Consider the following 27,991-nt stretch of genomic DNA (forward strand, 5'->3'; position numbering starts at 1 on the left):
ACTCATGATTCACTTAGTGCCTGTTGTGTAGACACTGCCTACTGGGTGACCTCTCAGGTCTCTTTCAGCTCTTTGTGATTCTAACTGATTATGAGGAACTGGACTTGCCATGGAAAATGTACCACTGGGAATTCATATGGACTTAGGACCCAAATATAGCTGAAAACAAGGACTGAGAAGGGGGAGGAAGGTGGAGAATACCACACAGAAGGAAGGACATAACCAAGCAGACTGGCAACTGTTTTTAGGTATTGTACAGAAACTCCTAATGCTTGACTTCTCTTTTTAGTCCTTTCCAAAGTAGTACATTAGCACAGAGCTTCTTGAATTTTCTACTCACAACCCTTTTTGCCTGAGAAATTTTTACACAACCCTGTGTATGTGTGTGTGTACATATAGATACACACACATATATATAAATACATATATATGTATATATATGTATGTGTATATATGTAAATAGGTATACAAATCCAACATTTACTGATAATGAATCATAAAGAAATTTAAAGCAATTCTTTAGTATACAGAGAATTTTACCATTTGTTAGATATGAAAGCAAATTTTCTTGAGATGGATGTGCCTGTTTATTTTTACATAAAGAATTAAATCTTGGTGGAACACTTGATACTGCAGGACATAGAATATCTTCAGCATGTTTTCAGAGTTGATTGATATTTCGATTTTATAATCATCAATGCTGGGTTCAGAACCAAAGCTGCAAAGTCACATGATACAACACAAGCAGGTCCTGCCAGAATCATCTCAGATTCATTACATTTGATTTTGAATTAAGTTTTGGTCGTTGCATGTTCAGAAATGTTGCCAAATTGTTTTCAACCCCCACATTCAGTTATGTGACCCCATATGGGTTTATTTGTGAAAGAGGTCTTCCCAAGCAATGAGCTTGATTTGTCAGGGGGCTTGTCCTCTTCTCAGTTGCCTATAGTCAGCATGCCTTCAGAACCATTCTGAAGAGACATTCCTGCTCCCCTTGCCATTAACAATCTGCCCATCTCCTTTGGTTCTATCTATTGCCCACTAAAACAAGGGGTCTATGGGCTTTCATTTTTGATCCCACCAGGTAGTAAATACCGTGCCAAGTAGAATTCTTCCTTCTGGAATAGCTTTCTAGTTATAAGGCAAATAGAGAATTAAGAGGAAACATCGATATTGTGAAGACGGAAATGGACCCTGTGTTCTCTTCCCTCAACCACATGCGTAATGGGGTCTCTCCTATTATGAAGAGTAATTAGCTGTACCACCCCACCCTACTCTGCCTGGCTAATGCCTCATTCCTTTTTCATATCTCTTTATGCTGCTGTTCTTTTTTGCTAACAACACTAATAATTCATAATAATTTTATATATAATAGTCCTTTCATTAGAGTGTGGCATAAACAAGAAAATTATAATCTTAATGAAAAAAATGAGAATGAAAGTTTCCTACTATTCTTCCACAATATGGGAAAATCAAATGCAAGACAAAAAATTCTTATCTCCCTAAGACACACTTAGAGTTGGGATAATAGCTAATACTTTACATATATGGAACCTTTTCTCTTAAAATATATTATTTCTGTAAAATAGCCTTTGGAGCATACCCAGATCACCTAACACAGAGGCACCACCAAGGGTTCTTGGCCATCCCCAGATCTTCTAAGATGGAGGCATTCTTCCTCCCCTACCACTTTGGTTGACTATGAATGGGCTGCATCTGTAAAACTAGAGGCACCAAGAAAATGACTGTCTTTTCTGTATGTTTCTTCCTACTAATCCAGGAGGTGAACATCACAATTCAACTTCATTTTGGGCTCTGTGAGATAAACTTGGCAGAGGAGAAGGATTTCCTTCCCCTGCTCATCCTCTTTACCATAGTTCCAATAATTAGGGCTGGAAGTGTTTCTTTCTTTTCTGTATTTTTAGTCCGTCTCAGTTTTGTTGGGGTGCTTGGGTGGTTGTGCTTGGACTCCAATTCTAAAATCATGTATCTTCCTAGCCTCCAAAGACTATTCCAGACAGTTTCTCCCCAGCCCAAGGACAGCCTACCCTAGTTCTCTCTTCCTGATACAGTAGCCAGCTGCACCTATCGAATTTATTAGTTTGAACCAGCTGTGTACTGGCTGGACTGGCTGTGTTCTGGGTCATAACATTTACTACTCACTGACCACTCCTATGTCTCCTAGATTTAGATGTATGTATACTCCCTTACATTTATCCTAACAAGATATTGATGAGAGTAGCCTGGTATCAGTCAGCCCTAACCATTAGTTGACTTAGTGACTTTTCAGGCCTAAAACCACACCTCCCTGTAGCCCCTCACTTTGGTCTATTTTCCAATGAATTCTTTAGCACACTAAGTGCTAAAGTGCATGTTCCTTTAAGAACTAACCACTCCTTAAACACTCACTAATCCCGCATTGAATCACTCATTCAGCATACTTGGCACATGTTCCGCTGTAGAATAATCTATATAAACTTTACCTGTACTCCATTCAAATCACAGGTTCCCTAAGAAATCTTTCCCCCTGAAAAGCATAGCAAATCTTTACCCTCTTGACCTCAAGAATACTAGAGTCTAAGAATTCTTTTATAGATGGCCCATGCAGGGAACTCCAGTCTTGGGGTTCCTCTGTCTTTCCAGACCTCATCAACTTTCAGGTGCCTCATCAGACTCACAAGACTGGGAGTTTATGTCATGGACATTTTAGAGCCAGTATTATTTACAGGATAGTGCAGCTAGGCTAGCAGGGAAGCCCAGAGAAGCAAGGGTGCCTGGGACTCAAGACCAAAGGAAGGTGTTTGCACTTGAAACTGAGACTGCATGTTTCATAGGAATTGAACTAGGTAGTGAAACTAAACCCCTTCTCTTTCCCAGAGTATTAAGTGGTACGTGGGTGGAGGCATTTGGATATTTACGATTTTATGTTTTGAAGTAAATGTTCCTTTGTAAAAGTTAATATGACAGTTAGTTTGCAAAACAGAGAATGTCTGATATATTTGGGAACATCACTGGGCAGTTCTGGAGCCATTTTCAGAGAGCCTAGACATTCGCAACTCCTTTAAGTAGGTTCCCCTAGGAAATTCCAGGGGATAGGAGAAATGTAACATATGTGGCCCTCAGGCAGTGGGGGCCAGGGCGGTTTGTGTTACATTTGTATCGGTATTATGATCATTGTAGTAAAACCTATATTATAAAATAAGCATTCAACCAATGGAACTCATACTTGAATTTTTTTTTCTTTGTACAATACTTTTAGGGAAAAAATGCTCAATTGCCTAAGTGAGGGGAGTGAAGGGTCTCAGGCCTCACTAAGGAGACCTATGGAATATTGGGGTACCTGAGGCAGAGCCACTGGAAGGGTACTGAGAATAACAGCCAGAAAGTAGTCAGGAGTTCTGGTTAGCAGGGGGGCCCGAGAGCTGGAGGCGAAAACCACAACCAGAAGGAAGACAGAGTTCTGAGGATGGCAGAGTGACAAGAAGTCACGGAGGTCAATGAGCATCCTTCAGTCCTTCCTCCAAGGGGGATGTAAGCTCCTTAAAAGCATGGACTGCTTCCACCTTAATCTCTGTGTCCCTATCATCTGGCATAGTGTCTGGCAAATGGTGTCTAAGAGTTAATCAAAGGAAAACAGGTCAAGTCAGGTAGAATCATACAAAAGAATTAGAAATGGCTTTGGTCAAAATCAAAGAACTGCATTTTGGGGGGGGGCAGTCATTAATGTGAATTTTTTAAATTTTTATACCTTATACAAAGAGCTTTGTCTCAACCTCTAAGCAATAGATAGGGCTTACCTATATTGTAACAAACCTGTACCTTGTGTCATCATTAAAAAACGAAAAACACTGTCACTTAACAGATCATATTCTGCCATTTTGTCCTAAGTTTGTCTATTGTTTATGAAGCATTGGATGGGTTGGAAAAAATCATTGTTTGAAATGTCATTATTTAAATTTTCACCACCACTTAGGAAAGATAAAGGAATCACTCTGGCATAGTGGGTAGAGTTCTGGGCTTAGACATAGGAAGGTCTGTCTGGCACTTACTAGATGTTAGCCTATGAATGAACATGTCACTTAACCTCTGAAGCCTTCTGGCAGCTAACAAGGCGCTGCTTTTAAAGTCAGAGAGCCTGCATTCAAATTCTAGCCCTTCCATTTGCTAGCTGTGTGATCCTAGGCAGTAATTTAACCTATCTGGGCCCAAGTTTCCTTCTCTGTAAAAATGAGGGGGGTTGAACTAGTCCAGGGGTGGGGGACCCGCAGCCTTGAGGTCTCATGTAGCTTTCTAGATCCTTGGGTAAGGTTTTTGACTGAGCCCAAGTTTTACAGAACAAATATTTTTATGAAGGGGATTTGTTCTATGAAGTTTGGATTCAGACAAAGGGCCACACTTGAGGACCTAGAGGGTCACATGTGGCCTTGAGGCCACAGGTTCTCCACTCCTGGACTAGATGGTCTCTAACGTTCATGATCCATCTTATAGAGAGCATGCTACTTCACTTTATGTGCTTGCCACTGATTCCTGGTTCATCTCTTAAAGGTACATGTGACTTGTCAGGAACCAGATACACATTACTAAAAGCAAACAAACAAGTAACTAGGGGCATTGTGGATAGAGCCCTCTACTTGGAGTCAGGAAAACCTGAGTTCAAATCTGGCCTCAGATAATTACTATCTCTATATCCCTGGATATGTCACTTAATGTCTGTCTGCTTCCTTTTCCTCATCCGTAAAATGGGGATAATAAGAGCACTTACTTACTAGGGTTTTGTGAGTATAAAAAGAGATAATATTTTAAAGCCCTTAGCACATTGTCTGATATATAGTAGGTGTTCAGTAAACGTTTGCTTAAAAAAAATCAGACATGAGGAATTTATTTTGAAAAAGACTGTAAGAAATATTCTGGAACCAACACAGACAGTGTCTCATGTGACATGTCTCACTTCACCAACAATCCTGTACAATCTCAGAAGACATTCTGAATAACGACTCTGAAGTGTTACAAGGTCCTCAGTCATCAAAGAGACATTACTTTCTGTTCACTGGAGGGCACTTAGTATAATAAAGACAATCAGAAAGGCTGCTTGCTTGTTTCAGGCTGACTCTTAGGGAATTGTTGTTCCTTAGCTGGGCTACCATGGATGTATGATATCTTCTTCTTCCCCAGGTATAACCTCAGGGTAAGAATCTTGGATAAGAACTGAATTAACCTATATTGGAGTCAGTGATTTCAAAGTTGATGTTTTTTCTTTCTTTTTGAATTTAACAAATACCAGATAAGTTCAGCATTTCCTTGGAACAGAAGGTGAGGATAGGTCATGCTGCTCTGCAAGAAAACTTTCTCCCTCCTTATTCCCTCAGTGGCTTCTCTCTGAGATTATCTCCAATGTATCCTGTATATATTTTGGTTGTATGTAGTTGTTTGCATGTTGTCTCCCCAGTTATGCAGTGAGCTTCTTGGGAGCGGGAATTGATTTTTGTCTTTTTTGTATCTCCCATGGTTAGCATTGTGCCTGGCACATAGTAGATACGTATTCAATGTGTATTGACTAACTAGCTGACTACAGAAGGCAGTGCTGCTAAGTTCAAATTCCTGCTCTGTCCTTTTCTACCTGTGTGATTATAGAAAAGTCATGTCAGCTCTCTGGACCTCAGTTTCTCATTTATAAATTGAGAGGTTTTGACTAGATGGCCTCTAAGGCCCCTTTCGAATCTGAGTCTTAGATTCTATGAATAGGCAGACTCAAAGAAAAACAGAAAAGCTCTGAGGGACCAAATGAAGGAGAGATGTCAAGCCCTATATGAATAAGAGGGGACTGCCTTCTTCCTCAAAAGTCCTTCTTTGATAATAGGGATATGGGGCCCTCAAAGCTATACTGTCAGAAAAGAGTTTAATTAACTCAGTCTGGGGTCACTCCTCATCAAAAACCACAACCTTTCACGAACCTGGTTTGCTCAAGCCAGTCCCCCAATTTCTTCCAACCATTCACAAAGAGAAACAGGCTGGTGTCTCTAGAATTCTCCAAGATGTTTCAGATCTTCTAGAATCCTGAAGGTGGAATGTTGACCCAGAGGACATGCATAAATTAATACAAAGAGTCAGTTGAGGAGTAGTATCAGTTTCATTCTAGGTAAAACTCCTCCAGACATAAATCATATAGGATGTTTTAATCGGTAGAATTTATCAGCTGCTTCCAAACTCTGATGGGATTTGTTATAACATACTCCTACCCTGGTGATAAAATTTTAGAAAGGCTAGACATGCCTGTCTGTGTTGGATGAGTCCATATGCTGGACATCCACTGCTTGGAACCATAAAATACCACATTCTAGGATGCAGGGAAGGATGTATTATTTTTTCTGGCACTGCTAGATCTATTTTTTTAGAGTACTCTAACAGACCTAGAGTTTGCCTCTTAGAACCAATATTGTTACGACATTTTTTGGTCCTGTTGACCTTCATATTGGTCATGTAGTTGAGGGATCAGCTTAGATCTGGAAGTACAAAATCCAGCCAGGTAAATCTGCAGAGACAATAGAAGTGTCTGAAAAAGAAATGGCAATTCTATTTTTGGAAAATAATCAATGTAACCAATTTTATTAAAAATAAAAATAATCAGATCACATGATTATCTCTGTGTGTGTGTGTGTGTGTGTGTGTGTGTGTGTGTGAATTGAGGTTAATTGAGCAAAAGTCAAGTGCCTGAGGTCAGATTTGAACTCAGGTCCTCCTGACTCCAGGCCAAGTTCTCTTGCTCCTGTGCCACCTAGATGCCCCTATCACATGATTATCTTGATAGATTATCTTGATAGATGCAGAAAAAGCTTTTGTCAAATGAGTACATTTATGCTATAAAAAATCCCTAAAAAGTATAGCTGTAGATGGAGCTTTAAAAATATAATTTAAATGATCTTTCTTAAGCCAAAAGCAAGAATTAAATGTAGAGGAGATACAATAGAAACATTCCCAATAAACATAGAACTAAAGCAAGGAGAAATCTTTACCCTGCTATTATTTGATATGACTAGAAATGCTACCAATGGTGATAGGATGAGAGGAAGAAATTAAAGGTATAAAGATAAGCAAAGAGGAGACACAATTATCCATATTTGCCAAAGATATGATATTTTACTTAGAAAATCCTGGGGAATCAGCAAAGAAATTAATTGAGGCAGTTAGTAGCTTCATCAAAGATGCTGGTCACAAAAATTAACCCACAAAATTAACATCTGTATATAATCATAACAAAATCCAGGAGGTAATAACAGAAAAGGAAATCCCATTAAAAGTAACTATAAAATGTATAAAATATTAGAGAATCAATCTACAAAGTCACACTAAAAATAATACAGATTTAATTATAAAATGCTCCTTAAAGAAATAAAAAACAGCTTACATATTTGAAGAGCTATTCAATGTCCATGTCTAGCCTGTGCCAATACAATAAAAATGACAATACTGCTGAAGTCAATTTATGGATTTAATGCTATGTCAATCAACCTACCAAAGGGATACTTTATAGAGACAGATAAAGTAATAGCAAAAATTCATTTGAAGGAACAAATGGTCTAGAATATCAAGGGAAACAATGGAGAAAAAGCATAGGAAAAAAGAAGAAATAGTGCTTCCAGACATCAAACAATATTATAAAGCAGTAATCATCAAAATTACTTGGAACTAGCTTAAAAATAGAAAAGTAAATCAATGGAACAGACTAGACAAAAGAATCATAAATAATTGAACTCAATAACCCATCGTTCAAAAAACCTGAATGCACAAATTACCTAGGGAGGAACTCCCTATTTGATAAGAAGAGCTCAGAAAAACTGGAAAGCAGTCTGACAGAAATTAACATCGTATTCCATATTCTACAATAAACACAAAGTGGATATGTGACCTGAATATTAAAGATCATATCATATCATAAAAAAATTAGAAGAGAAGCAAATCATAAACCTTTCATAGCTCTGGATAATGAGTGAATTCTTAACCAAACAAGGGAGATGGACAATTACAAGAGATAAAACAGATAATTTCTATTATATGAAATTAAAAAGATTTGTATAAATGAACTTAATGCATTTTGGATAAGAAGGGAAGTGGCTGACTAAATAAAATCTTAATATTATATCTTTGATAAAGGTTTGATATCCAAGTTATATAGGTGACTAATACAAACATATAACATAAGAAACATTTCCCAAATGATAGTCAGATGTGAAGAAACAGTTCTGAAAAAAATTGCAAATTCTTGACAATCATACGAAAGAATGATCCAAATCACTAATAAGAACCGAAATGCAAATCAAAACAAATCCATAGATTTACTTCACATCTAGCAAATTAGCAGAAGTGACAAAAGGTAGAAGAGCCAATATTGGGGGAGTTTTTGAAATTAATACACTAGTGAGTTATTGGCGGAATTGTAAATTGGTATAACCATTCTGGAATGAAATTTGGGATTATGCAAATAAAGTGACAAAAATGTCTACACTCTTTGGCCCAGAGATTCCATTGCTAGGAATATACCATCAAGGAAGTCAGTGACAAAAAGAGAGGCTATATATACACCAAAATATTTATAGCTGCAATTCTTGGTGAGAATAAGGAGCTGACGTAAAGTGAAATAAGCAGAACCACGGAAGCAGTATACACAATGACTGTAATAATGAAAATGTAAAGAATAACAGCTATAAAACAATCTAAATGGAATGTTCAAACTTATAAAGAACAATCTTGGCTTTAAAGAAGAGATATGGGAAGCCACTTCTCTCCATGCCTTTGTACACATTGGGGTCCACAGTTATGGAACATTATTTATAATGTCATGTTTTAAAAAATGTTTATTGTTTTTGCTGAATTTTTTCTTCTTCCTCTTTTTCTTTTCCAAAAAAGTCTTGGTTCTAAGAAATAGCTCTCTGGAAGGGGTCCGAGGTAGAGACAAAGGGAGAAATCTAGGCAATGTAAAAAAAAAAATCAATAACTAAAAAAAAATAACTGGAAGGTGTTTGTTGAATTCTCTGTCCTCCTGATGGTCGAGATAAGCATAGGATTACTCTTCTGTCACAACAATAGGGCCCTGAATGTCATCACCATTTGGGACTGATATTAAAGATTATGTCATACCACTGCTCTAATGACAATGGTGGTGGTATTTAGATAACTGGACTTTTGTCCAGGGGATATGGTGTGGGTATACACTCTGATCCACATTCAAGAAGATACTTAGTGGAGGGCAGCATTCCAGACTTGGTACATACTTTATGGACACATCATGTCATTTGGATTTTGCTATGTCCTTGTAGTTTTTAGGGGGTTCTGACACTACCCCAAGATTTTCTGAACTCACAGTGAGGAAGGGAGTACTCTATGATAGCTGATATTTGTTTGACATAGCTGACATAGTTCTTTGACCTGCAAAATGATTTATATATTTTCCTCCTTTGTTCTTCACCACAAACTCAATCAGCCAATCAATAAGCATTTATTAAGTACCTACTGTGTGCCAGGCACTGTACTAGGTTCAAAGTTTATAAAGACAAATAGACTCTGACCCTAAGGAGTTTATATTTGTATCTTGTCTTTTACAGTTTATACCTCTGAAGGAAAGATTTCCATGCATAGATGTAACACTAATAGGTAGAGCTGTGAAAGGTACTTAGTCCTTTCTGTTACCTCCTCCTTTCTGGAAGGAGTAGATCTGAATCTTATCCAGGTCCACCTGATTCCATCCTTGCTGCCCACCCCCCACCCCACCCCCCACTTTCTTTCTAGTAACGGGTGCTGGGAATACCCTTACGCAAGTAGTGGGGATGGTGCTTAGGTCTATGTGGTATCCTCCTCTGCCATTTTATGGAGTGTAAATTAGGTGAACATAGTTATTATACACACAATAGCTTAAGGTGTCCAGTTCAGAAAATTCCTAACCTTAAATCAGAGATTTGATTCTTTGTCCTAATTTGAATTTTTGTTTGTCTACAGTTAATTTCTTTTCTTCTTTATATTTGAAGCAAAATTAGGATACTGGAAACATTGAACTAAAAGAAGCAAATATAGCATATTACAGTTACTGGATACTCTTAGGGAGGGAAGGTTTGAGAAAGAGTAGATCCTTTGGGGAAATTTCTCTCAGTCCTTGAAAAAGTGAATATAACCAGTGACTTTAGCCAGAGTTCTCTGTTCTGAAATATCTCCAAGGGCTGTATAGCCTACCACAACATCTCTGTTTTCTACCATAGCTCTGTTCTTTGAGGTTTTCCTTTCAATTTCTTCTGTCAAGTGTTGCACAGGTATCGTCAATGATTTACACCTTAGCTCATGAAGTACCTGGTATAGCTGAGAATACCATCTCTCCACTGTGTACTCTGTTCTCTTGTAGACTGTGTACGAACTTCTCTAAAATTCCTAGGAGAGACTTTAATCTACTTTATGGCTCCACGATCTGAAAATTCCTCATTGCTCTTAGGGACAAGAGGAAATTCATATCCACCTAAACTACAAATTTCAGAATGCCAGTCATTTCTCAAAGTCTTATTACGTAGGTATCTTATAAAATGATGGAAAATAAATACAAGGTAATTGAACAGAATGGCATTATTAGGTGGTGTGATCAAGAAAACTTTATATAAAAGGTGACTTCTGAACAGTCTTGAAGAAGATTAATAATTCTAAGAGATACAAATTAGAAGAGCAAGCATGTGGAACAGCCCACGCAAAGGATCAGAGATGGGAAATAGAGGAACAGTATGAAAGCCAGTTTGATTGGACAAAAGTGGGAATAATATATTATAATAAAGGGAATTAATGTAGAATAAGGATGGAAAGGTTGGTTGAAGACAGGTTGCAAAGGACTTTAAATGCCAGAGTAGTTTAGATTTGATCCAAGGAGTAATAGAAAGCCACTTGAGTGTATTGAAAAATGTAGTGACATGGTCAGAACTTTGTCTTGGAAAAATCATTTTGGCAGTGGTGTGGATGGTGGATTGGAGTAGAGAGATACTTGAGACAGAGAGGTAAACTAGGAGGCTATTACAGTGGTCCAGGAAAAAGTTAATGGGGATCTGGACTAAGACAAAGAAAAAAGGAAGTACATGAGATGTTACAGGGGTAGAAACAAGAAGAGTTGACAATTTATTGGATCTTTAGGGTGAGTAAGAGGGATGAGTCAGGGATGACACTGAGGTTGTAAACATGGGTGATTAGAAACCTTCAAATAGCAGGAAGTTCAGAAAAGGGGTGGTTTGGTTGGGGTGGGAAGGGGAAGATAATGAGTTCTGCTTGGGACATATTGGGTTTGAAATGTCTGTGGGATGTTTAGTTCCAAATGTGCAATAGGCAAGGGGGAATGGGAACTCAGGATAGAAACCAACATGGTTATTTGACAAGTTGAAGAAATGACAGTTTGAGGAAATGGAATTCTTGGGGCATATAACTGGTTGAGAGGGAGTCCAAAGGGACCTGCCTAAGGTAGAAGCCACACTGCAGGAGGAGAACTCCACATGGGCAGTGTTTTGTGAAATACTATCACCCCTTTACCTCCAGCCTTTCTATCTTGCTGGCAGTACCTCTCATTGATTTGCTGAAATACCCCAAGTCTCTCTGTTGGAAGTGGTGGAAGTCATATTTAACAATGTGAAGACCCTATTTATCTCAATTTCTATCTTGATCTACCTAAACTCACAGAAAAAGTTCATCGTGACACATGTATCCAACATTACCATGGGGACCACAGAATTTTCTCTACACCCCATCCCTGTTATATGTCCTCTGACTGACAAAAAAAGGAACTACACCATCCAGCCAAAGCTTGACTGGAGTTGTGGAGTCATTACATTAAGGCAGTCATACTTTATCATCTTCAATATTGACCATTAGAACCCAGAACACCTTCAGTTTAACAAATGCTAGAATTGCCAAGTAATAATTTTTTAATTAGTTTCAGTGAACCAGTGTAGACCCTTTGACTCAGTGATATCCCTTAAGTGGTAAGTTCCAAGGTCTATTGGTTGGACTTGTCCTCCTCACTGTCCATCCACCGCATGTTCTACCACTCTTCGTTATGATCAGTCTATAGTTTGGTGTAACTGAAAGAGTGCTGGATTAGGAGTTAGAGCAGGGGTGGGGAATCTGGGATTTCAAGGCCACAGGTGGCCCTCTGGGTCTTCAAGTATGGCCCTTTCATTTAATTCACAGAACTGTAAAGTTTGGACTTGATCGAAAGGCTTCACTTGAGGACCTAAAGAGTCCTCTAGGCCACTGATTCCTTACCCCTGAGTTAGGGGATGTAGGTTCAAATACTCGCTATCTATGTGAACAACTCATTTACCTCTCTGGGGCTCACTTCCCTCATCCTTCAAATTCAGGGATTTAACTAGATCAAGTCCAAGTTTTCTTTCAGCTCAATCTTTGATCTTACGACAGCAATAATAGAAAGAACAATAAGGCTGTAGTAGTAACTAGCATTTATAGAGGGCTTTAAAATATACAGAACACTGTGCAGACATAGCTTGTTTTATTGCATTTTGCTTTATTGAGCTTCACAGATATTGCATTTTTGTTTGGTTGCTGTTTTTACAAATTAAAGATTTATGGCAACCCTGTGTCAAGCAACTCTATTCACACCATCTTGTAACACCATGTGCTCACGTCGTGTCTTTGCATCAGTTTTGGTTATATTCGCAATATCGCAAACGTTTTCATTAGTGTTCTATCTGTTATGTCGATCTTTGGTTGTCGGTGATCTTTGATGTTCCTATTTATAATTGGGTCACCATGGGGCATCATGAACCATGCCCATCTAAAATGGCGAACTTAATAAATGCTGTATGTATTCTCACTGCTCTCTCGACCAGTCATCTCTCTCCTTCTCCTTGGGCCTCCCTATTCTCTGAGAAAACAACAATATTGAAGAATATTACATAAACTTATTTGATAAAGCAGAAGCAGGATTTGAGAGGATTGACTCCAATTTTTCAAAGTTCTGCTGTGGGTAAATGCCATAAAACAACATCATATACTATGAAAAAATCTTTCATGAAAGGAAGTCAATTGAAGTGGCAAACTTCATTACTGTCTTATTTTTTAAAATTGCCGCAGCTACATCAGCCTTCAGCAACCATTACCCTGATCAGTCAGCAGCCATCAACATCAAGGCAAGACCCTCCACTCACTGAAGCCTTAGATGATGACTAGCAATAAAATATTTTAGAATTAAGACACGTGCCTTCTTGGACCTAATACTATTTCACACTTAACAGATTAAAATATGATGTAAATATAATTTTTACATGCGCTGGGAAACCAAACAATCATGTGACTTGTTTTATTGTGAAATGCACTTTATTGTGATGATCTGGAACCAAACCCTCGATATCTGCAAGGTATGCCCGTACATACGTTATCTCACTTGATCCTAAGATCTTCTCTCCCAGCTAAACCCATCAAATTCTTGCTCATCCCCAGCTTATTATGGACAGATAAGAACAGTGTATAGTATAGGACAGCTATAAGAGGTCTTAGACTCACAGAAAAGACAGGACTACCTCTGGTATCCATCACAGACTATTAAGGTTATGGCCCAAGGAGAGGATACAGGAAGCAGTAGGCAGGAGACATGCCCTGGGGATGGTATAGAGACCTCACACCAGTATTATCTTACCAAGCCTTAGCTTTAAATTCTAGAGAAGCATTCAAGGAATGTCCAATACAATAGCAGTAATTTAGGATTTTCAAATATACTTTACATACAGTTTCTGATTTGATCTTATAATGGTTCTGTAAGTTAAATTCTACAAGTGTTATTATCATCATTTCCTAAGATGAGGAAAACAGACTTAGAGAGATTAAGTCACTTACTCGTGATGAGACAGGTGGCAAGTGCCAATGGTAGGATGTTAACAGAGGTCTTCACTCTAGCCTATATAGGAAGTGCTGCAAGGAGTCAAGAAAATTCAAGTCAGGCTGGGTCTGGGTTCAGTTTTGACCTTATTTCTTGCCTCATTACTTTCTAAAAGGTAAAGAAGAAGATGAGAGTCCCAATTCTGGGAAGAATAACCTTTTATAATTAAGACAACAGGAAGATTTTCCAAACGAATGAAGGTAAATAGATGAACATATGTCATGTAAGGAGCTTCTGTCCTTAAACACAAGTAAGGCAACATAAGATGTAACCATGGAAATTCTAACAGGTCACATGCTAGGTGATAGAATGATAAATGCAAACAAGAGGGTGGATTTTAGAAAAAAAAGACATTTGGAGAGTGAGAATCTGTCATCTGTCACTGATTTGCTAGTACTGTCAAGGGAAGAGAGTTTTCTAATTTTAATTAAACACATGACCCATGACCCTATCTAAGGACTAGTACTTACTTGTCAAAAAGGAAAATGAAGATTGTAAAACATTCTCAGAGCATATCTCTTTAAAAAAAAATGTGAGAACAATATTACCGATAACAATAACCGTAACTGAAATTGATTTGTATTATGTTGTATATACTTTGCGTTTATTTACACTTATAGCTGTTTCCCCCAGTGAGACTAAGCCTGTTGAAGTCAGGAACTATTTAATGTTTATCTTTCTCTTCCTAGTACCTCACGTAGTGTCATAGACACTTAATAAATCTTTGTTCTAATTAAATCAGGACAGACATGGGCTCCAGCTTCCTTTAAGGGCTTTAGTGTTCTTTTAACCACTGACTTTATTCACTAATGCAGAGAACTAAGCCTCATCATTCAGTCTCTCTGACCCTCAGTCTCCTCATCTGTAAAATGGGAGTAATAAGAGATATCATGTTATAGGACTATTATGGGGGAAAAAGTCACTTGGAAACCTTAAAGTTCAATTTAAGTAGATACGAATTGTTGTTATCCGTGTATATCAATGACAAAGCTTTTTTTGGGAGAGGAAGGGGGAGGTAACTCTCAGTTACCAAGAAATTAGTTTAGAAAAGTGCATTCCTCAAGCATTTTCCCATAATGCTCTTTTTTGTAATTAAGTATTACAATAATACCAACAATGAAGAGTTACATAGAATGCAAAAAAGAAGTTAACTCTTTTCTTAATGAATTTAAAGTCAAAATTTCACAGACAGGAAAAGATTCGAATATGTAGTAAGGAGGCTGCTGAGATGACCATGGTTTGAAAATATTGTGAACCATTCTATCTTCCAAAGAAAAAAATTTTTCTCTTTTCCCTCCCCCATCTCTTCTCCCAAAATGGTTTCTCAAGACAATGATACCTGTTTTCTATTGAAAATATATTTGTAGCTGTAATTAATCATACTGAGGCAAGTTCCTTTTTAGTCGTAAGTATACTTAATGCCCCTGGGAATGTCTCTGAGAGTAGAGGTCCCTAATGGCTCATATACTTCTTCTGTAGATTCTCAGAGACAGGCATCCTGGCCAAGAATATCAGTACTGGTTTCTACAAGCAGACAACTGGCTGACATTAGGGATGTTTCATCTTTACATTGGTTTATGAGCCCAAAGAGAGCCAAGAATCCAGGAGGGAGTAGAGGCAAAGTCTTTCTTCTGGTGTGACTCAGACATACATATTTCTGGGAGGATGAGGGGTAGTTACATTCCCAAGACTTTCTTTTCAATGAACTATATCCTGCACATGTGAATATTTTAAGAATGTAAAATGGTTAACATGTTCTATCTTTTTGTCTTCACAACAACCATCTAAGGTAAGTATTATTACAGATAAGGAAACTGAGGTTGAGAGCTATTAGGTGACTTTGCCCAGGGTATTCAAGTAGCCTGAGTCTGGATTTGAACTCAGGTCTTCCAGATTCTAAATCCAGGGCACTATACCATCTATTTGCTTATATTTTATGTATCTACCCTTCCATTTTCAAGTTCTGTGTTTCCTGAGATCCTTCTATGGTCTGGAAGTAAGAGCTCTGGGACATGAACAATATGATTTCCAGTCACCTCTGTTGGAAAAATATTTGGCTAAGGATGCAGGCTAAAATGCCCATCAGAAAGAGATCTGGGAGGGGAATAGAAAATAAATTCAATTCATCAGACATCCATTAAGCATCTTCCTTATGCAAGGAACTTTACTAAGTGCTACGAAGGATAGAGGCGGCTAGGTGGCTAGATGGTGCAGGGGACACAGCGTCTGACCTGAAGTGTGGGACACTTCAGTGAAGTGTCAGGAACTCTTCCTGACTTCAAATCTGGCCTCTGACATTTACTAGCTGTGTGACCCTGGACAAGTCATTTAACCCTGTTTGCCTTAGTTGCCTTACCTGTAAAATAAATTGGAGAAGGAAATGGTAAACCACTCCAGTATCCTTGCCAAGAAAACCCGCAATGGGTCACAGAGAGTTGGACACAACTGAAATGACTGAACTGGACTGATGAAGGATACAAAGATGAGTAAGACAAACTCCTTTCCTCAAGAAACGTTCTAGACATTGCTAGAATTTATAATAGTTGACATTTAAATAGCACTTTAAAGTTTGCAAGACACCATGAATATGATTTCATTTTATCCTTACAATAATCCTGAGAAATAGGTGCTATTATTATCTTCATTTTACAGATAAGAAAACCAAGGCAGATGGAAATTGAATGATTTTCTGGGGAAAGGACTCCAGACCTAGCATTCTATCTGCTGTGCCACCTAGCTGGAGATGAGACAGGAGCTACAATGTGTTTGTGTACATTTCTAGTTGGAGCAAAATGCAGATGAGGCAAGATGATTGATGAAGCATCAGGGCTATATTTATTTCAGGGGCATAGCTTTAAGATAATTTGCCTTTGGCCAGTTTTTGGGTAAGTTGACCTTTCCAGTCTCTACACACAAAGCACATGATATAGACAAGCCTCTGCATTTAACGGGGCTTCTGATTGAAGGGTTGAGTGAGAGGAAAGGCTTTTGCTCAAGAAATCAGACTGTTTGACCGAATATACAGTCTATGTTAATTACTTCCAATGAATCCTTTTCCTTTTGCTATCATGATATCTAGAGCATTCTGTTTAGTTCTGGACACTACATGTCCAAGTCTAATTAAACCATATGTTCAGAATAGACTTTTGAGTGAAAGTGATAAATGAAACCATACAAGGTAAGGAAGTATGTATGTGAAACCAAAAGCCAGATTTTGGAGAAATCATACTCCTACATAAGGACCTGTAGGGCCAAGTGACAGGGCTTGGGGGCAGGATTAGGCAGAGCTCTTGAGTGTCAGTCACATATGCAGGGTCCTGACTATTTAATGGTTCCCACATCTCTGACTCACTGAACATGTAAATAATTACGTATGCAAATAATATAATACCACATTGTTTCCCTGACCTGTGTCATTTGACAACATTGGTAAAAATGACATCATCAAATTCCAGCATCAAATTGGGAACCTCTTGATGAAGAATCTCTGGGCAAACCATCAGAGTCCAACTCAGCTCAGCCCTGGTACCCATTTTGAGTGTTTTTCTTCACTCTTGTTAAATATCCCAGAGAGTACCAACAATTCACAGACAAAGAGGGTAACTTTATCAATAACAGTCCCATTCACAACAAAGAGACTAAGGTTAATTGTTCCACCTACTTTCAGAGCATAAATAAAAAAATCTTGAGGCTTTTTAAACCTTTAGTTCAACTTTGGCCAGTTCCAAATTTTTGTCCCGTTAGTTGCTATACTGTCTCTAGTTTCTTGAAGAAAAGATGACAGATACAGCTATATTAAGTCAAAATTTAAAGCCAAAAATACAGTGGGCAATGTTAGAGATTTTTTTTTTCAAACTGGGTATTCTTTATCACTCAGGCTGGAAGTGTGGCAGTCACTCACAGGTCCAATACCACTGCTGATCAGCATGGAAACTGTAACCAGCCCCATTTCCAACCTGGGGTGGTTCCCTCCTCCCCAGGTAGCCTGGTACCCCAACTTCCTCTAAAGGTTCACCATATTGGTGCCAGACTTATCATGGATACTGATTGGCTTAGTCCAATTGTAGTTCAGAGTTCCTGAGCTCAAGCAATCCATCTATGTTAGATTCCCCTGGTAGCAGGAATCATAGGCTTATGCAACCATACTAGTAAATACTATCAGATTTAAAGGACACACTTCTCTTTTCTGTTAAAAATCAACAAACTGTTTGGGGGTGTGAGGGATCTACTTTGTAGTGGGAGTTCGTTTGGATGCTTGTGGAGAAATGTCTGCTATTTCATAAAACACCCATTTTATTGATAAACAAAAGTTGTTTACATAAATATAATGATAATGTTATTATTTGTCAATAAATTTATAAAAGAAGAAGGAAGAAGAAAGGTCAGGATAATTTGACTCCTGAACTTCAAAATTTAAGCTCTGAACAAATAGTCTTTCTCTTCTGTGGATTATACTGGGGCTCAGGACTATTGTCCTTTGGGGAAAACGAATTCTACCATTTCCAGCTGTGAGCAAGAACTCTTTTTAAAAAATTTTCTTTTTAAAGGACTAATACCCAAATTAATCCGAAAAGCTTAATTTCTAGCTGAATCCTTATCTAGAATTTAAGAGGTTCCTAAGTAGAAAGATTCATCTTCCTGAATTCAAATCTGACCTCAGATACTTAACTAATTATGTAATCCTAGGCAAGTCACTTAGCCCTATTTGCCTCAGTTTCCTCATCTGTAATAACCTGGAGAAAGAAATGGCAAATCACTCCAGTATATTTGGGAAGTAAACCTTAAATGGGGTCACAGAAAGTCTGATGTGATTGAAAAATGACTGAAAAATAACAAAGAAAGAGATGGTCCATCATCCTATCTTACTTGTCATTTAATTCTCCTCTTCTCTACAAGTGCATAGAATGAATAGATGAAAAAGCATTATCAAAACATTTTACCTTTGCATCTCATGTCCAAGACTAATACTACTGATCTTTCTACCCTTCCCCCTTACACTCCTCCCTCCCCACATGCAAAACTAACTTGGACTCTGTTCCTGGAATCAGCTTGGACTCTGAAATAGAAATCCTTATCTTGCCCAAATCCAGACCTCTACTTCACATCCTGTCTAATTCCAAACCATGAAGCCTACCTACTTCTCTAGTCACTTTTCTCTCCACCCTTCCCATTTCTCCTTTAGGTATCATCATCCCCATTAGAATGTTAATTCTCTAAAGGTAAGGACTGTATTGCTTGCTTATCCTTGTATTCTGAGGGCCCAGTAACTGGCACATAATGGATGCTTAGTCAATGTTCTCTGTCTCTGTCTCTTCTTTGTCTCTTGTCTCGATCTCTCTGTCTCTCTTTGTGTCTCTCTCTTTCCCCACTCCCTCTGCCCTTCTCCCCTCTCCGTCCCTCTTTCCCTCTCCTCTTCTTCATGCTTCATCATGAAGTTGAAACTCATTGTGGGAAACAAAGGAAGGAGTTCTGTTTATAGGGTTAAAACTTCTCCCAGCTTTAAGTGATAGCAGGTAATCAAAGCTGTGACCTAGCATGGTCAAGTAAAACGTCAAGAACTTGTGCGCAGGCTTGACAAGCTGTTTGAGAGGAAGTCTCAGGAGGCTACTTCTAGCCAATAGATGATGAGGCGGAGATTTGAATTTTGGAACAGTATAAAGGGGCTTGCATTGGTCTGAATAATTATAGCACTCCCCTAGGAGCTCCCCATTCATTCAGAGGGAATGAACGTAAAGATTAACGAAAGCTTTCCTGATGTCACAGCAAGTATTCTTCTTTGTTTAAGGTGAACACTTCTCTCATCGTAGGGAATGTGCCTTCTTGTAGGGACCGTAACTGAAGATTCTTCTTTCACTTTGGACGTTAGTTTCATTATCAGGCCGAATGTGAGCCTTACTCTAGATGGTGAGGGGGCTCATGGAGGGGGCCCCATTTATAGCACTCATAATTCTTAAAAAACTACCCAGAACATACAAACTTCAGGGACCCTTCTAACACATGACTTGCTCTTAGTCTAAATTAACATATACTATCCAGAATGAAGGAGGAGATATTTAGTCCTGTTCTACTATCTCCCAATCAGATGACATCTGGAGTATTCTATTTAGCTCTGGACACTATGTTTTAGGAAGCATATTGAAAACTTGGAACGTAACCAGAGGAGAAAACCATGCTTTATGAGGATACATTAAGGGAGCTAGGAACACTTCTCCCAGAGAAAAGATTTAGGTGGGGAAGTGATAATATTTTTGAAGGGCTGTCACACAGAAGAAGGATTAGATTTTTTCTGCTTAGTCCAGGATCAGAAGCCATGTGTAGAAGCTGAAAAGAGGCAGAGAAACCAATATGACTTAAATCCACAGTGCGTAGATCCTCATTAATATTACTTTGATCAAGCAGAGTCATCTGACTGTCAATTCAAGGCAAAGTCATTTAGTGAAACAGAATAATTAGGCAATAAAAAAGAATTGAATCAGGCATTAAATATTCTTAATATCTCTTCCCAGATGGAGGTCACTTTCAAATATCTCTTAAGATACACTAGTATTAGTTCCTAATTAAATTCTCAGTCTTCTTGATCTAGTAGGAAGGGGATATATCATTCAGTCATAGAAAGGTGTTAGAAAAACTCTAGGGAAAACTGTTTTGTTTTGTTCTGGGCGTGGGAACCATAAGCTAGAAAATGGCACTGGAGTTTCCTGCCATTACACTGTAGATTAGGAAACATAGGCTTTTTTGGCATGGATACTAGATAATCATTAAACCCTGGGCGACTGTGGTTCTCACCATCAACATCAAGGTTTATAATGTTAGTACTCTGGACACAGTTGCCATTTCTTCTCTCATTTCTCCTTGGTTCACCTCCATGATTCACTGTTCCTGTATTTTTCTCTAGACTTCCCACCGAACTTTTCAAATCTTTTGTACTTAGAAGTTCCTGACACTGTAAATTAAGACACGGTTTCCTGGAGAATGTAGTTTCACAGAGAACATGCAGTCCATTTCCAGAAATGCCTTCATCTCTTATGGCTAGTAAAAGTCAGTTGAAACTATATTACTCATTCAAATTGTCATCTATTGCTTTTTATTGATATTTGCCTTTTCTTTTTTATGTGTCTTGACTTCCCAGTGATATTAAAAATTCCTTTTTTAAAATAGACTTGTAATTTCATTGGTGCAGAGAGCTCCCTCTGGGGAAACTCTCTCCACCAATACGGGTCAGCAATGTTGCTACAGTCTTACAGCTTTCTGGGGTACTGAGCAGTTAAGCGACTTGCCTGTAGTTGCATAACCAGTAATGTCAGAGGCAAGATTTGAACCCAGATTTTCATAACTCTGAGGCAAGAATTAGAAAAGAATTAGGTTTGAATCCCAGATCTGATACGTATTTGCTTCCTGTGTAATCACTGGCAAGTTTTTAACATCTCAAGCCTCAGCTTCTTTGTCTATAAAACAAGGATACCACTGTTTGTACTACTTCCCTCACAGGGTCGTTGTGAGGAAAGCAATTTGTAAGCCAATGCAAATGCTACCTACTCACCAAGTCATTCACCAACTTTTCTACCAGCCTAGACTCATTATCTCCCTTGAAAGGTAATGTCAAAATTGTCTCTGCTAGAAAACTTTACTTGAATAGCCTAAATGACTTTATTTTGTAATTTCTTCTTAATGAGGTAATAATTTGCATATAATGGGGTTGTGGGCTTTGGTCATGGCAATGGCCACCTATTTTGCTCTTTCCCCTTTAGGCTTCTAGTGTCTTTCGGGAGACTGAGCCCAGCTGCAAGTGGAATAGAGTCGGAAATATAAATGGAAAAACAAGCCACAAGTATTGATCCTCATTTGAGAAAAAAATTAGCTGACCATAGGATTTCAACCTGAGACAGAGAAGAGGTGAATAAAATTCAATTTCTCTAACTCACCTAGATGTAAGGGTTGGAACCATTTTGTTGGGTCCAGAGATCTTGTCAGCTGCCTAAGTATTTCCTTTGTGTGCTAACCAGCTGGGGCTATAGCCTTGAGGAACAATAGAACTGAAAATGGGCTGACTAGCCACAAGGCCGAATGGCTCTGGTAGGCACACTTTTAAAAATTTTATTTCTAATTTATGAAATAAAACAAGTACTTGCATTTATATAGTAGAATAATAAAAAGATGATTCCACATGAAACTGCAAATCTATTATGTAAAACTTGTTATTCCTTTTAAGTATATAATAAATTTATCGTGTAAATTTCTTTTTTTTCTTCTCTCTCCTCCCCCTCCACCCTAAAGGTGATTAGACACAAATACGTGTGTACATATATGTAGGTACGTATATGTATATATGTGTATATATTTGTAGAATTATTCTGTACATATTCCTATTTGTCAGGTCTTTCTCTGGATGCAGATAGTGTCTTCCTTCATATGTCCTTTGTAGTTAATTTGGATATTTATAATAGCCAAAATGGCTTAGTTGCTCTAGAGCTGTGATACTTCATTGAGGAAGTAGTGATTATAGTAGCAGCCACAGAAGCGGCAGCAGAGGAAAGCAGATGGTGGTCACTAAAATGGCATATATTGAGACAGGATTTCTAATCTTTAACAGAAACAGATCCTGGGAAGAGAAGTAGCTTGAGGAAGAGACAAGGAGTTCTTAAGTATAGAGCTTGAATTCGTCCTTCTTTGCCAAAGAAGACCATGCCATCAGAGAAATGATGACATGACTTGCACTTGACTTTGTTTTGAGTGAGGGAGGGCTGTGCAGGTCACCAGCCTCACTTCTCCTCCAGAGCCATCCGAATCCAGTGACCAGATATTCATCAGGATGACTGGAGATGACCCAGGATAAGTACAGAGCCATGAGGCATAGGAACAAACCTGAGCCTTCATTAGTATTATGAGTCATATGGACTGTGTAGATTCTGAAGGACAAACACAAAAAGTAAGACTCCTGTGCTCAACCTCAAATTCTTTTCCTGTTTGGATAGGATTCAATGTCAGGATGACATTATGTGGAACAATTATGTAGGTCCTTGAGAAAGGTCATATTTACCAAGGGGAAAAGTTTTCTTAACTGTCTATTGACTTAGATATGAGTCTGTTTTGTATTCTTTGTTGTATGTTATGAATGTATTCTTTTTCCCATGCCTTTTTTCCTTAACTTGGTGTTGGTAAGAATACTAAATATACTGAGGTAAGAGTAAAAATACAAGCCAAATTAAGATATACTCCAGAGAGCGCTGTGTGAGGCCACAGGCCATAGAGTATGATGCTGATGTTCTCCGGACAGAATCCAGGCTATCTGCCTTCACTTACCACATTATAATGCTATTGACTTTTGTCCAGAATGAATCAGATTTGTCTTCCCTTACTGCTTGAGTTCCATGTATATTATTTTGCATTTATTACTTTTTAAATGCCCTTCATCTGGATCATATTTAGTCTTCCCAACTATATTTTGAATTCCTTAAAGGAAGGGACTATATCTTAATGTTCTGTGCTGATACAATGCTTTCTGTCTCATAGGTATTCAATCAGTGTTTGATACTACATTAAAAAAGAACTCACTGAAGAGAGAAGGAGCATCAAATCATGTAGTAATAGATTTCCATGTGTAAAAACTCTAGAATTGTAGGCATCTCCCAAGAGAAAATCTAATCATTAAAGAATACACAAATATACATACGTACACAAAAGAAGTCAGGGATTCAGATGGCAGAAGGTGCATGCCTTAGTGGATGAGAGAAAATGAATGAAATGATAGTGGCGAGGTATGAAAGAGGAAAGAAGTCAGGAATATTTCCTTGGCAAAATGACACATAATTGTTCTTCAGGAAAAGTTCCGGTTCTGCACTGGTACTAGGACTGTCAGCATTCACCTGATTATCATTATTTAGATCTTTCCAATGGGCCCATCACTGAGCCCTGAGGCTCATGTACAGAAACAAACACATGTTTAAATATTTACTCTTCAGGACTTGAATCCACTGTGGTACAGTTGTCAATCCTCCCACAGCCATCGGGCCGCTGCCTGACTGAACAGATGGCCCTGCCAGCATCTCTCATTTGGGTGGGAGGGTGGAGGATCAGACAGCCCGGGACTCTTCAGGCAGCGTGTTTTTCAGCATGCACACTCAGAACAGTCTGACTTGGCAGCATAGTCCATTAGATTCCCTAATCTCCAAGGCAACGCATCATTCCTCCTCTCTTAGTTGTTTTCTAAAGGCAAAGGAGGTGAATAAAGGAGAAAGGTGTAGTGGAAAGAAGGCTGGGATTTAAGAGTCTGAGGATCTATATTTCAGAGCCTGGCTGTGCTGCTCACTCATTCTATGATCTTGAGAAAATCACTTCATCTCTCTTGGCCTCAGTTTCTTTATCTGTTAAATGAAGAATTTAGACTAAATGAGGTTTTTTTTCTAAAAATAAACAAAGAAATGAAAAACTGTGGGCCCCTTCTCAGAATAATTTTAAAATACATAAAATTAAATACAAAAAACCCAATTATATTGAAATACCATTATCTATCTATCTATCCATCTATCTATCTATCTATCTATACACTTTAAAGTTTATGGACCCCATGTTAGGAACCCCTTAATCAGATGATCTTTAATGTCCCTTTCTCTTCTAAATGAAAATTCTATGATCTATAGGTATCTCACATTTACCCAGAAAGAGTTTACTTTCTAGCTTTTCTCTGCATTCCCTAAGCAGTTATATGCCATGCTGCATGTCAATTTACACTTGTCAGTGTGTGGATTTTTAATGTGTACTGCAGTTGTGACATATTTCATCTTTCCAACTTAAGAGAAGAGACCACTCCTTGAAATGAACAGAGATGCAGAACAAAACAGAACTGCAGAAACCACCAAGAACAAAAGAACTCTCTATCTGCAAGAATGTGAAATTTCTTGCTACATCAACAACAATAAAATTCCCCAAAGGCCATAATAAAATCTAAAAGGCAAGAGGAGGCTTTTCTTCCAGCTAACTTACCTGTTATTGGGGAATGGATTGCTCATGTGGTGAGAGGGGATGTCTACTGGACAGTGTGTGTGTTTCACTAGCCAAGGAGGTCCCAATCATGTTAGGTGGACAGGTATGGATGGATTATAATCTGCTCTGTGGAAAGTATAGCCCCATTAATAAGATCCCAGATCCACTTGGGTATACCTTTTAACTTGATAAAAGGCATTGTTTTAGACCCAAAAATAAAAGAAAAAAAAAGGAATGAATGGACCAAGACAATAATAAGGATAAAGTAACACTGGACAGTGGTAGGAAGTAGCTAGAAGAAGGAGGAATACAATGGAAGAGTGTGTGTGTGTGTGTGTGTGTGTGTGTGTTTGTGTGTGTGTGTGTGAAAGAGAGACACAGAGAGAGAGAGAGACAGAGAGAGACAGAGACGGAGACAGAGACAGAGAGAAACAAGGAGAGAGAGAGAGAGAGAGAGAGAGAACAATAACCCATTCATGTAGCACTTTACAGTTGATTATCACTCTCCTCATAACCCTTTCAGGTAGAGAGTATGTAATATTTTCTCTGCTTTAGAGATAAGGAAACTGAAGCTCAGAGAGATGGAACATTGGCCCTGAAGTCAGGAAGACTACTAACCTGTAACCCTGAACATGTCATTTAACTACTCTGTGCCTCACTTTTCTCATCTTTGAAATGGAGAAGGTAGACTTGATGGCTTCTAACGTTCCTTCCAGCTCTAAATCTATGATTATATTATCCTAAGACATACTTGGTCAATGGTTATTGAGTAGAGCATGTATATTAATAAAATTGAAAAGCAGGAACATTTTAATATGTTTTAATTCTGTATTAAGGAATAATGACTTTATCACAATTGATCCACAAGCATTTATTAAATGCCTATTATGTTCCATTAATTAAAAGCCTACTACTGTCATAGTGTTGTGATGAGTATGCATTCTTTGGAATTTCAAATCTGACAGTTACAGGAATGTCATTAATGGAGGTTTTCATTCTCTTCCCAGAAACTGACCCACATCAGAAAAAGAATTCATAAGAGATAATGGAAAGACTATTGGACTGGAAGCTATCAGACCTGAACGCTAATCCCTGCTCTAAAATCAGTGAAATATATGATGTTGGGCAAGTAACTCAACTTTTCTGAAAAATGTTTTCATAACTGTAAAATGAAGAGAATAGATCAAAGCTTTACTAAAATCCTTTCCAGAGCTCACGTTCACTGATTGTAAAGCTTGGTGAGGGATCAGATTGTAGATTGGAAGACCATTGAGGCAGCTTAAAAGCACAAATATCTCAGATAGACACTGTGGACAGACAATGAATTAGTAGCTGGAACATATTTGGAAAATTGTGTAGAGTCTCAATAAACCCAGCCTACTCCGTGATGCAGTGACAATGACATAGCAATATTCTCTCCATGACGTTATATTGCAGTAAATCATAGAATAATATAACCTTAGAAAAATAAACATTGTAAGTGGACTAAGGGACAATGGAAAAATATATGATGGCTATAAGAAGGCTGAAACACATTATCAACAATGACTTGCACATAAGAAGTAGACAATATGTGGAGAGTTGCAAGAATTGTGCTGATAGTCACAAAATATTAAAAGACTCCGAGGAAGACCTCTAGTATGTTGGGTGAATTGTCCACAGAGGATTTATGAAAGCAAATGAACAAGAAATGCCCAAGTTGAGAGGCTTGATTGGGTTGTGATTTGCTCCTGCGGAAGGAGTGTCCCACCGATGAGATCACAGATCTATTAAAGTAGCAGAGTCATTTTGGCAAATAAGATGGATAAGGCACTTGGAACTTTTTCTCTCTTTCCTTTAGGCCAAATAAGGACAAATAATACACCAAATAAGGCCACATTTGGAAGTGTCAGTAGCAGATCAGAAAAAGCTTTATATCTAAGGTCATTAGACCTAGATTCAAATCATAGCTCTTCTACTTACTAACTGTCTGACATTGGGCATATATATCCATTCACCTCTCTGGGTCTCAGGTTCCTCATCAGAAAGGTGGATTAGATGATTCCTGAAGTCCCGTGCAGCTCTAAATCCTGTGATGAATTACATCACTGATTAGGGATACTAAAATATGGTTGCCATAGAAAAAAGTATTCTTTGGAGACTTGCATCCTTCCTATTACTCTAAATTCTGTATAAGCATTTGTTCTTTTCTCTCACAGATGTGGAAATATGTGACAAATTGCTCTAATTTATTAATAGATGATGTCTTAATTATCTTTGTATCGCCCCCAAAACCTAACACAGTTCTTGCCCAGAGTAAGGACTAAACAAATAAAAAGTTGTTGTGAATGAACATAATTATCAAATGCCCAAAGATTATTTGGCACAGATCATATGTTCAGAACTGGAAGAGATCTTAGAGAGTCCAACTCTCTTGTCTTACAAAAGAGAAATTTGAGCTATATAGAGGTACAAGTCAGGGAGCTAGTGACATAGGCAGTTCTTTCTACTGTAGCATTGTTGTTCTTTGTCTTTTGCTCTTGAAGAGGACCATGACATGAGGAAGGTGATGCCATGATTTGCAAGTGAACTGGATTTAAGTGAGACAGACCTGTGCAAAGTCACCAGCCTCACTTTCTCCTCTGGAGCCATCTGGGTCCAGTGGACAGATATAAATCAGGATGACAGGAGATGATCCAGAATGCAGTGGGAGACCTTGACCTTTTTAAGTTCAGGTCTTTCCCTGGTCTCAGTTTGTAGTGCCTCTGGAAAACGTGAGTCTGTGGTATACTATATAAAGGAATGTTCCTTGAAATTGCAGGACCTCACATATGTGAGTAAATGAATAGATATACTTATCTAATAGCAACATTAGCTTGACATACTTCTATTATTTTGCAGTGGAATAATGTGGTTGCTTGTTTATTGAGGGGAAAGGGAGGTTTAGCAGCTTTGCTCTTTAAATATGTAGTTGGTAAAACTACAAAGATGAGGACATGTTATTTCAAAGGGAATAAGCTCTTTAACAAAACATGTAATTTATAACTAATTATGCATGAATACTGTTTTGAGATACAATCCAATCGATATTTCAAAATAAATAATAAACTCAATTAAATATTCTAACTA

General features: G+C 38.1%; 1 long non-coding RNA gene across 2 annotated transcripts; it reads left to right on the forward strand.

The window, feature by feature from the left end:
- The first annotated feature begins 12 nt into the window (after positions 1 to 12).
- Positions 13 to 27,930, forward strand: LOC140506562 (uncharacterized). Of its 2 annotated transcripts, none has more exons than XR_011967975.1 (6): positions 13 to 248; positions 14,019 to 14,103; positions 15,383 to 15,692; positions 21,392 to 21,496; positions 21,652 to 21,796; positions 25,891 to 27,930. It is a non-coding gene; the product is annotated as an uncharacterized lncRNA (long non-coding RNA). The 2 variants fall into 2 exon arrangements; XR_011967976.1 differs by having other exon boundaries at positions 15 to 248; positions 15,383 to 15,537.
- The last annotated feature ends 61 nt before the right edge of the window (positions 27,931 to 27,991 follow it).

This window comes from Notamacropus eugenii, chromosome 5 (genome assembly GCF_028372415.1).
Source record: "Notamacropus eugenii isolate mMacEug1 chromosome 5, mMacEug1.pri_v2, whole genome shotgun sequence".
Taxonomy (NCBI): domain Eukaryota; kingdom Metazoa; phylum Chordata; class Mammalia; order Diprotodontia; family Macropodidae; genus Notamacropus; species Notamacropus eugenii.